Genomic DNA, 10,292 nt, shown 5'->3' on the forward strand with positions numbered 1-10,292 from the left:
GAATGTCCCTTCTATTCCTATTTTGCTGAGAGTTTTGATCAGGAATGGGTGTTGGATTTTATCAAATGCCTTTTCTGCATTGATTGATACGATCATGTGGTTCTTATCCTTTGTTTTATTTGTATAGTGGATGACATTGATTGTTTTTCTAATGTTGAACCACCCTTGCATACCTGATATGAACCCCACTTGGTCATAGTGAATGATTTTCTTGATATGTTGTTGGAGTCTATTTTCTAGGATTTTGTTGAAGATTTTTGCATCTATATTCATGATGGATATTCGTCTATAGTTTTCCTTTTGAGTAATGTCTGTGCCTGGTTTTGGTATGAAGGTTATGCTTTCTTCATAAAATGAGTTAGGGAGGATTCCATCCTTTTCTATGTTTTGGAATAGTTAGAGCAGGATTGGGGTCAGTTCTTCTCTGAATGTTTGCTAGAATTCTCTGGTGAAACCATCTGGGCCAGGACTTTTTTTGTTGATAATTTTATGACCAGTTCAATTGCTTTTTTTTTTTTTTTTTGTTATGGATCTGTCCTAATTTTCCACATCAGTCTGTGTTAGTTTAGGTAAGTGTTATGTTTCTAGAAATCTGTCCATTTCTTCCAGATTTTCAAATTTGTTAGAGTAGAGTTCTTCATAATATCCTGATGTCATCCTTTTTATTTCAGTTGGTCCTGTTGTGATGCCACCTGTTTCATTTCTTATTTGTGTTATTTGTATTCTCTCCCTCTTTTCCTTTGTTAAATTTGCCAGTGGTTTGACAACTTTGTTAATCTTTTCAAAAAACTAACTTATAGTCTTGTAGAGTTTTTCTATTGTCTTTCTATCTTCTGTTTTATTGTTTTCTGCTCGAATCTTTATTATTTCCTTTCTTCTGGTGACTGTAGGCTTTTCTTGCTGTTCCTTGTTTAATTGTTGGTGAAGTTGGTTTAAAGTATTGGTTTTGGCTCTTCTTTTTTGATGTGAGCCTTTATTGCTATAAATTGTCCTCTCGTCATTGCTTTTGCTGTGCCCCAAAGATTTTGGTATGTTGTGTTTTCATTCTCATTTGATTCAAGGAATTTTTGAATTTCATTTTTTTGTTTCTTCTCTTACCCAGTCTTTCTTAAGGAGGGTGTTGTTTAGTTTCCATGTGTGCACTCTTTTCTGTTGATCTTCCTATTGTTGATTTCTATTTTGATAACATTGTGATCTGAGAAGATGCTTTGCAGTATTTCAAGGTTTTTAAATTTATTATGGCTTGATTTATGGCCTTATATATGGTCTATCATAGAGAATGCTCCATGTGCACTGGAAAAGCATGTATATTATGCTGCTGTTGGGTGGAGTGCTCTGTACATGTCTATAACATCAAGCTGGTGGATTGTATTATGTAGCTCTTCTGTATGTATCTTTGCTGAGTTTCTTTCCAATTGTTCTATCTTTCATTGAAAGTGGTGTATTAAAGTCTCCCACTATGATGGTGGAGTTGTCGATTTGCCTTTTCAACTCTTTTAAAAAAATCTGACTTATGCATTTTGGGGCTCTTTCATTGGGTCCATAGATATTTATTATGGTTATATCATCTTGTTCAATTGATCCTTTAATCACTATATAATGTCCTTCTTTGTCTTGCATGGTGGTTTTTGTCTTAAAGTCAATTTGATCAGAAATTAATATTGCCATTTCTGCTCTTTTACAGTTGCCATTTGCTTACTATAGCTTTTTCCAACCTTGGATTTTTAGTCTATTTTTGTCTTTGTCTCTAAGGTGTGTCTCTTGCAGACAGCATATTGATGGGTTTTGCTTTCTTATCCAATCTGAAATTCTCCATCTCTTGAGTGGTGCATTTAATCCATTAACATTCAGTGTAATTATCCATTAGTATGAATTTTTTGCTATCATTTTGTTATGTGTTTTTTCATGGTGTTCCTGCTTTCTTTGTTCCATATAATTTTCTGTGCTCAGCTCATTATGTTTATGAGTTGTGTTATCATTTCCTTTGTTGTTGTTGTTTTGGTATTTTCTGAATATTTGTGCATGTCCTCTTTTTTATTGTGATGTGAAAATTTATCGTTTTTCTTTGAGGTTACCCTCTAATTTATAGTTTCCTCCCCAAGTTTAGAACATTCCATTCTATCTTGAAACTCTCTTGACTTCCTCACCATTTAGAAGTCCTGTAACTACACAGTATTTTCCTTCTTTTTTCGGTTTGGAGTTGTCCTCATTTGCCAATTGATCTCCCTGGTTCCTTGTTTATAACCTTGTAAGCTTATTTTACTTTGGATATGCCCATAGCTGTGTTTCTGGGTTATGTCATCTTGTGAATAAATCATTGTTTTTAAGTCAGTAAGTTTGTTCCATTTGTTAGGAAGCAACAGATGACTGATATACAAAATCAGTTCCAGTTCCAGTGTATTAGCCAGAGGCTGGACCAGATATTTTCCTTCCATCTTATCAGTTAGATAAATGATCTCTTCCTGTGAGAAATGGGAGAACAGATCTTTTTTTTTTTTTTTTTTTTTTCCCCTGATTGTTTCTTAAGAGCTTAAAACAGAATTTTCTATTTTAACAGCTGACCAAGAACTCCGGGGGGGAGAAGAGAAGATGGCTTTTTTTTTTTTTTTTTTTTGTACAGTTGGAAAATTTAAAGAAGGGGAGGAATGGGAAAACACTAAATTATTAAATGCTTTTCAAGCATTAGGCATTATTTTACTGAATGTTCATTTTTATGCCTAAAACCTAGTAGTAGTTGTTGCTGTTAGGTTCCATCCAGTCAGCTGTGACTTATAGCAACCCTTTGTACAACAGAAAAAACATTGCCTGGTCGTATACCATCCTGACCATCATTGCCCTGCTTGAGCTCATCATCACAGTCACTGTGCTGATCCATCTCATTGAGGGTCTTCCCATTTTTTTGCTGAACTTCTGCTTTTCTGAGCATGATATTCTCCAGGAACTTGTCCCTTCTGACAACATGACCAATGCATGAGAGCTAAATTTGGCCATCCTCACTTCCAAAGAGCATCCCAACTGTACTTCCTCCAAGACAGATTTGTTCATTATTTCAGTAGTCCACATTACATTCAATATTCTTCACCAATACCAAAATTCAAATACATCTGTTCTTCTGTGGTCTTCCATATTCATTGTCTAGTTTTCACATGCATATGAGGATATTGAAAATACTGTGGATTGAGCCAGGTGCACCTTAATCTTCAAAGCAACATCTTTGCTTTTAAACACAGTTAATGGGTCTTTTGCAGCAGATTTTCCTGATGAATGTGTTTGATTTCTTGACTGCTGCTTCCATAGATATTGATTGTGGTGGATCCAAGTAAAATGAAGTGCTGCACAACTTCACACTTTCCTCTATTTATCATAATGCTGCTTATCGGTCCAGTTGTGAGGAGGTTTGTTTTCTTTAAGTTGAGGTGTAATCCATGCTGAAGGCTTAGGTCTCTGATCTTTATCAGTAAGTGCTTCAAGTCTTCTTCACTTTCAGTAAGCAAAGTTGTGCCATGTGCGTATCATAAGATGTTAATAAGTCTTCTTCTAATCCTGATTCATATAGTCTGGCTCTCAAATTATTTGTTCATCATATAGATTTAATAAGTATGGAGAAAGAATAGAACCCAGATGCACATCTTTCCTTATTTTAAACCATGCAGTATTTCCCTTGGTCTGTTTGAATGATAGCCTCTTCATCTATGTACAGGTCCCTTATGAGTACAAGTAAGTGTTCTGGAATTCCTTTTTTTTTTTTTTTTTTCTTGTTTTGCAACATTATCCATTATTTGTTATTATCCACACAGTCAAAGGCCTTTGCATAGTTAATAAACTCAGGTAAACATCTTTCTGTTTTTTTTTTTTTTGCTTTCAGTCAAGATCCATCTGATGTCAGCAATGACATACCTAATTCTACACCCTCTTCTGAATCTGGCTTCTATATCTAAAAGCTCCCTGTCAATGTACTGCTGCAACTGCTTTTGAATTGTCCTCAGCAACATTTTATTTGCACATGATATTAGTGATATAGTTTGATAATTTCCATAGTCTGTTGGATCAACTCTCTTTGGAATGGGCAAAAGTAAGAATCTTTTCCAGTCAGTTCACCAGGTAGCTGTCTTCCAAATTCATTAACATACAAGTGAGTGCTTCCAGCATTGCATCTGTTTGTTGAAACTTCTCAAAGGTTATGCTGTTAATTCCTGGAGGCTCATTTTATGCCTTCAGTTCCTTCAGTGCAGCTTGGACTTCTTCCTTCAATATCATTAGTTCTTGACCACACTACTTCCTGAAACAGTTGGACATTGACTAATTCTTTTTGGTATAATGACTTTGTGTAGCCCTTCCATCTTCTTTTGATGCTTCCTGCATCATTCAATATTTCTGTCATATATAAGATTGCTATAAGTCAATATTGAGTCAACGGCATCTAACATCATACAAAAGATACTTACTTATGTGTGTAATTACATTATCTCACTTGTACCTAAGAAAAAATCCAGAAGTCAAACATTATTATCATCATTATCTTACAGATAAGGATTGAGCTCAGAGTTAAGACAATTACTAAAAGTCACACGGATAGTTAAGAATGGCAGAGTAAGGATTCAAACTTTGACATCCTGGCTACCAAATCTGCAGTCTTAATTACCGTGTTGACATAATAGTATACCATAAAATTCAGATATGTTTGTTATAATTACTAAATACCAAGGTGATACTTGGGCAACAATTTATACATGACTTTCATAAGTCCTTCTGGAGCAAAAAGCACCTGATATCTGTTGGAGTCCATCATCTGGGAAGATGGGACGATCTACTTCCGTAAATATTTACCACCTTGTAAACCCAGTGGGGGTTTCCATGAGTCAGAACCAATTAAATGTCAGTGAGTTTGGTTTTCTTTTGGATGATGATATTGACAAGACTTACTTTAAAGATTAGTTTAATATTTTCACAAGGACTGTCCATTGTTAAAGTTGTGTATGAATGAAAGAGAATCATATATTTGATTTCAAAGAAGCACAACTCCAAATTTCTTAGAATATTCTTAGAATGTATCTAGAATATTGTTTGAATATTTTTTATCTGGAGATAAAAAATAAATTTGACAGCTTATTGCTCATTCCAAAACAAGCCAACAAGGGTCTTATTATGGTTGAATGTGGGATCAGAGATATATTGAAAATTTGCTGTTAATATGCCCCTTGAATACATGTGATCATACCTTACCTGGGTAACAATATATCTGTAAGTTTCTCCAGAACACTTGATGATCACAGAGAGAAGTTATGTAGTTGCAGATTAAATGTTTCAAACAGTACAGGTTCATTTTTCATAACCAAAACAAACAAACAAAAATGCCTAAATTCATTGCCATCAAGTGATTCTGACTCATAGTAACCCTATAGGACAGAGTAGAACTGCCCCATAGGGTTTCCAATGCTGTAAATCTTTGCAGAAACAGACTACCCCATCTTTCTCCTGCAGAATAGCTTGTTTCTTTTATCAGCCAAGTGCTTTAATCATTGTGCCACCAATGCTCCTTATCTTTCATAAAAGTTACCCTCATTTTTGTGTTAAAATTTAAATCCTAAAGTACCTAATCAAATTGTTTTACAGTATTTCACTCATTATCTTCTCTTTCTAATTGTTTACATAATTCATCTCCATTATTAAGCCATAAACACCTAGAAATTTTCATTTTGAGTGCCAAGGGACAGTGAGTAGCATAAAGTACGTACTTAAGAAGTATTTTATAGTTCTTTTGTACATGGTAGACAATGACGATTATGATCCATGGAGATATCTTGTGAAAAGCATTCCAAGTAGAGGGAAGAATAAGTATGAAATCTAGAGGAAGGAGTGAAATTGACATATTGGTCATCATTAAGGAGGTTAGTAAGATTTGGGCACAATGATTAAGAAGGGAACATTAGATACTGAGGTTGGAGATTTATCCAAGCTCACAGTTGTGTAACCATTTTAGATCTTAGTATGAACATTGAAAAGTGATACAGAATTGAGAATATAAAGAAGTGTAAGATGACACTTATTGATATGTCTTATATGGGAAGAATAGATAATAACATGGCAGAGTAGAAGCAGAAGGACCAAACAGAAAGACTTTCCTTCAAGGGATATTTGATAGTGATGCAGACTAGGATATTAACATTTGAGGACTGACAAATATTCTTTTTCTAGCTATATTTCTAAGGTACAGCAAATAGAATTTCTTGTCGAAATTGATGAAGATTATAAAATAAATGATGGATTCAAGGGTGACTCCTAGTATTTAAATTTGAGCAAGTGGATGAATTGAATTGCTATGTAATGAAATAGAATAAAAATGAAGAGTCTACCTTTAAAAATGGTAGGAGATCTGGTCGGGTAGTGCCTAAGGCATTTGACTGTAAACCAGAAGACTGGCATTTCAAACTCACCAGCCACTCCTCTGAAGGAAGATTAGGCTATCTACTTCTGTAGAGATACCACCTTGGAAACCCAAGGAGGGGTCACTATGAGTCAGAAAACGACTTGATGGCAATGAGTTTGGTTTTAGTTTTTAAGGACATAAACTAAGGAGTCCTTGGCTGTTAAATGGAAAGTCAGTGGTTCAAACCCACCTAACCACTTCATACAAGAAAGACCTGGCTATCTGCTCTCATAAAGATTATAGCCAATAAAACCCTATGGGACAGTTCTACTTGAAACATCTAACAAGAAAGAGAATGAACTGAATTAAATTTCTTCAGCTTCATATCTTTACAATGAACTAGGGGAAATGTCAAGAGCCCACAAGCACAAGAACGTGAATAAAAATAGATGGTTCAGTCACAATCATTAACCATTAAAAAAGTAAAAACACTGCTATCAAGTGGATTCCAACTCATAGCAACCCTTGTGGACTGAATAGAACTACCCCTTAGGGTTTCCAAGGCTGTAAATCTTTTTTGAACCAGATTGTAACATCTTTCTCGTGGTGAGTGGCTGGTGGGTTCTAACCACTGACCTTTTGGTTAGCAGCCTGATATTTTAACCACTGCACCACCAGAGCTCCTTCATTAGCCATTGGAGCGATGCAAATGAGAACTACAATGAGATACCATCTCAACCCTCCAACCCTACAAAAATGACAATGATCAAAAAAAACAAAACAGACAGCAACAAATGCTGGTGAGATTGGGGAGCTTTGTAAATTCTTTTTATATTGTTGGGGGAATGTAAATGGTACAACCCAGAAGTGGATTACCCAATAAGGAAGGTAAGCATGGGCTTGCTTATTTACTAATCTGCAGTGAACAGTTTCACATATTTTCATCACATTATGGTGAAATCATGTGAAATTATTTTCCACATATTATTAAGGAAGCATCAATAAGCCTGTACTTACTTTGCTTATTGGATACTCTATCCCTGTTAGGGGGAGTTCTGGTGGCATAGTGCCTAAGGCATTTGACTGCTAACCTGAAGGCTGGCAGTTCAAACCCACCAGCCACTCCTCAGAAGGAAGGTTGGGCAATCTACTTCTGTAGAGATACTGCCTCAGAAACCCAAGGAGGGGTAGCTATGAGTCAGATCTGACTTGATGCCAGTGAGTTTGGTTTGGTTTTTGTAACCCTGTCAGAGATTGTAAATTTCAAAAGAGGCATTGATTTTGTAGCATGTTGCTCTGGGGTTGGAAAAGAAATGGATGCTAGCCTTACCTAGAACCAGAATCTTTGATGTGGTGACAAAATGTGAAATTGTTTATTATGCATTAGAAAGTAAGCACAGGTAAGCCTATGCTCTGCTTGCTTATTGGATAAGTGACATTGGTACAACCTCTATAGAAAACAGTATGGTGCTTCCTTAAAAACCTAGAAGTTGTTGTTGTTGTAGTTATGTGCCATCGAGTCGGCCCCGACTCATAGCAACCCCTCCTTGGGTTGCCGAGAATTTTTCAATATTGCAACTTGAGGCACAATTTTTTTTCCTCAGTTCTTTCAGTTTAAGAAATGCTGAGAATTTTCTTCCCTTTTGATTTTCTAACTCCAGGTTTGCACATTTCATTGTAGTAATTGGCTTTGTCTGCTTGAGCTGCTCTTTGAAATCTTCTGTTCAACTCTTTTATCTTGTCATTATTTCCATTTGCTTTAGTTACTCTCTGCTCAAGGGCAAGTTTCAGAATCTCTTCTGACATCCATTTTGTTTTTTTCTTCTTTTCTTGTCTTTTTAATGACTTCTTGCTTTCTTCATGGATGATGTTCTTTATGTCGTCCCACAATTCCTCTGGTTTTTGGTCGTTGGTGTTCAATGCATCAAATCTATTCTTTAGATGGTCTCTAAATTCAGGCAGGATATATTCAAGGTCATATTTTGTCTCTCGTGGACTTGTTTTAATTGTCTTCAACTTCAAGAAGAACTTGCTTGTGATCAGTTGATGATCTAGTCCACAGTCAACTTCCGGCCTAGTTTTGGCTGAAGATATTGAGCTTTTCCATCTCCTCTTGCCACAGATGTAGTCAATCTGATTCCTGTGTTCTCCATCTGATGAAGTCCATGTGTATAGCTGCTGTGTGTGTTGCTGAAAAAGTGTATTTGCAATGAATAAGTTGTTGGTCTCATAAAATCCTGTCATGCGATCTCCAGTGCTATTTTTTTCACTGAGGCCATCACCGGTGATACTTCTTTGTTTCCAACTTTTGCATTCCAGTCACCAGTGATAATTAGTACCTCTTGATTGCATGTTCTGTGAATTTCAGACTTCAGAAGTTGACAAAAATCTTCAATTTCCTCATCTTTGGCTTTGGTGGTTGGTGTGTGAATTTGAATAGTAGTATTAACTGGTCTTCCTTGCAGGCATACAGATATTATCCTATCACTGACAGCATTGTACTTCAGAACAGATCTTGAAACATCCATTGCCATGATGAATGTTACGCCATTCCTCTAGTCCTTCCCGGCATAGTAGATCATATGGTTGTCTGATTCAAAATGGCCAAAACTGGTACATTTCAGCTCACTAATACCTGGGATATCAATATTTATGTGCTCAATTTCATTTTGACAACTTTCAATTTTCCCAGATTCATACTTCATTCATTCTATGTTCTGATTATTAATAGATGTTGCAACTGTTTCTCCTCAATTTGAGTTGTGCTGCATCAGCAAATGGAGGTCCCAAAAGCTTTACTTTATCCATATCATTGAGGTTGGTTCTACTCTGATGATACAGCTCTTTCCCAGTCACATTTTGAGTGACTTCCTACCTAAGCAGCTCATCTTCCTGCCCTGTATTGGACAATATTTCCGGACTATCCATAAGGTTGCCCAGTAATGTATCAGACAGTGTTTCTCTGCTATTCATAAGGTTTTCCCTAGCCAATTCTTTGAGAAGTAAATGCCCTTCTCCTTCTCCCTAGTCCGTGTTAGCCTTAAGCTGAGTTGAAACCTGTGCATTATGTTCCACCCTTCTGGTGTTTGAAACACTGGTGGCACAGCCTCAGGCATCACAGCAACACACAAGCCACCACAGTAAGACAAACTGACAGACAAGTTCATCTCCTTTAGCTGTTCAAAACCTCTCCAGCCTCTGCTTACCTGGATCCTGCTGCTTTGTCATCCCTGGTGTTCCCTTTCTTTCCTGCCTCTGGGTGAGGCCTGTCTCCCTCCAGAATTCAACTTACATGTGGATTATTCCTCTTGATGGTATCCCACATGAATCTTAGGCTTTCTTAATTTTGTTTTGATCTTTTTTTCTGATTGACCCTTCCCCAAAGAAGTATTTCAGTATTTGTCTTCAACTCACTAATTCTGCCTTCCACTGATTTGATTAAACTCCTTTGCCCATTCAATGTGTTACCTATTTCTGAAATCTTAATATTATCTTCTGGATTTCCATCTGTTGATTTTGTATCATTTCTAATTTTTTATTTATTTTCCCACTTTTGTTCTTGTCAAAACATTGTCTTCCCAAAATGTTCTAGGGTGTTTTCCTTTATCTGTCTTAAGGTACCTAAGTGTAGGTACCTGTATTTGAAGGTACCTAAATATAATTCTTTTGAATTCCTTATCAAGGTGTTCCAATGCTGCTTATTCCTCATGGATGTTTTCTGAGTCTGTATCCTGGTCCCTTGTTTCTACTACTTTATCTTGCTTCTTTCTGTGGACTATGATAGTCTGCTGTCTCTGAGACATTGTGATGTCATTGTATTTAGATTTTTGTTTGTTTGTTTTGTTTTGATACATCTGAGTAAGCAGGGTACTGTGCTCCTCTATTTGTTAGTTGGCAGCACTTATGCACTCACCACTAGTCTCCT

This window comes from Orycteropus afer, unplaced genomic scaffold (genome assembly GCF_000298275.1).
Source record: "Orycteropus afer afer isolate SDZICR_OR568_19922 unplaced genomic scaffold, OryAfe1.0 scaffold00034, whole genome shotgun sequence".
Taxonomy (NCBI): Eukaryota; Metazoa; Chordata; class Mammalia; order Tubulidentata; family Orycteropodidae; genus Orycteropus; species Orycteropus afer.